Source organism: Austrofundulus limnaeus, unplaced genomic scaffold, assembly GCF_001266775.1.
Source record: "Austrofundulus limnaeus strain Quisiro unplaced genomic scaffold, Austrofundulus_limnaeus-1.0 Scaffold53, whole genome shotgun sequence".
Lineage (NCBI taxonomy): Eukaryota > Metazoa > Chordata > Actinopteri > Cyprinodontiformes > Rivulidae > Austrofundulus > Austrofundulus limnaeus.
Window position 1 is genome coordinate 1,178,407 of NW_013952455.1, and position 2,193 is coordinate 1,180,599.

Here is a 2,193-nt window from a genome sequence, read left to right on the forward strand (position 1 = left end):
ATACAGGGCTTAAGAATATCGGTACAGTATCAGGAAATGAAAAATCGCGATATTTCAGTGTATCAATATTTTTCTTACACCGCTAACGGTTTCTCATCTATTTAGTAAAGAGGATATGGAGTTTGTGGTTTCCAAAACCAATTTCAAGTTCCAATTCATCTGACCTCAGAACTGTTTTTCATTCTGACTCGGTTTATTTTAAATGAGCTCTGGCTTAGAGAAGTTGAAAGTGTTTCTGGCTGGTGTTCACATAAGATGGAGTTTTGATGAGCGTTTGCTTGTGGAAGTGTTCCTGAGCTCATGCAATGATGTGCAGAACAGAGGCAGACCTGTTTTTAATACAGCACAGAGGGTCCACAGACCACATACATCCAGTACTGACATTTGGCCTTGTTTTTTTTTTTAATACAGAGATTTTTCCACATTCTTCAGATCTTTTTATATTATGAACTGTAGATGATGGGAAAATTTTGAAATTGTTCTGGTATTTTTAGATACTGAACCTCTGCTCACCTTTACTTCTGAGAGATCCATCTTCTCTAAAACGCCTTTTTTTTATACCCAATCCCTTACTGACTAACCTAATTTTTTTGATAAATTATCCTCCACCTGTTTATGTACCTCTAAATTTTACAGCCTGTTATTGCCCAGCCTCAGTTTTCTTAAAAAATGCTGCAATCAAATTTAAAATGACTTTATTTAAAATATAATAATAATAAGGTTGTACAGTTTCTTAGTTGAAGCATTTTGAATTCATCTATGTTTCATTATTAATAAAATATGGGTTTATGWGATTTGCAAATCATTGCGTGCTGATTTATTTTGTTTAGATTTTACACAGCATCCCAACTTTTTCAGAATTGGGGTTCCAGTTTGCTGCCCTGCGAAAATGGGAAGCTCTAGCTGCGTTGTCTCCTCAGAGATGACTGTTATGGCCTATATGTGTAATGTGTTAACCCTTATCAAACGCATCAGTGGTGCTCTGTTCAGCTTCTCCTGCTTGGTGTCTGTGGTTGAATAATTTAATTTGAATGTGCAAAAGAAGAAACGTTGTAACCTAACTAAAATTGTGCTGTTTTGTCAGTTTTTCACACCATAGAATTACCTTCATCTCAACCCCAAACTGCWAAAATTTTAAGCTTTAGGTGTCATTTATTGTCCTTTTGCCTACAAATATCCCAAGTTGCGCTGTAAATAAAGGACATGACAGTGTTTACCTTAGGTTTGAACTAATCGTAGAAATGTTATTTCTGAATGGCTGAATCTATTGTTTGTGATCACCATGTGAAAAAGTCCTCCTGAGACSCTCACATATTCCAGGCATCATGTGATTGGGGATTTCACAACCAATGTCTTGAGRGATTAAAGAGATTTGAGAGTTATGGCTTGAGTGCAGGCCTCGTTTTAGAGAACGCATTAAGTGAAACATCCTTTATACAGCAAATCAGCCTGGCTTCTCCTTTAACAGTCAAGAAAAATTGTGAAAGSTGTCGTGGTATTTTCACCATTGTTTGTAAGCAGCAACGTTTCATCATCAACCAGCAGCCTAGGCAGCACAGGTCGTTCTGTGTGTGTGTTTGTGTGTCTAATAAGTCTGAGGAGGATTTTATGTACTTACAGGATAAAAATATCCACTGATTGCTCAATTGTTGTTTTTAAAACTGGCCTAAAAAAATCTGAGATGGACTTGTGACTTGTCCAGCATGTACCGCTTACGTATTGAAAAAAACTGATGAGCTTCAGAATCTGAACAAGAAATGTTGCCAATAGAAATATTTGGATATTCAACTAAAAGCCAAAKGATACTTTTTGGCAAATTTCAAAGAGTTCWATGGAAAAGTTAAGAACARTTAATATATTTCTAGTTGTAGATAGCTTTTTGAAACAACCTCATTTAGGACAGATAGAGTTTCATCCTGACAGGACTGATGGCTAGTCTGAAGGCAGCTAAGACCTGGCTAGCTAGGATTTTGGAAAAGGGTGTTATTATGCTAAACTGGTGGACAAATGCSACTGTCCCCCCTGTTGCTTGTGCGCCATGATGCAGTTTACTTGGCATCTGAAAATACATTTCCTCAAAGGTATTTTTAATCTRAAAAGAGCTTCACTGAGTGAGAACTAATGATGAGAGCTCAGCACACAGTTAGGTTTCACTTTCACTTTGACCCAAGAGCCTGCAGGAGTCATGGGCGG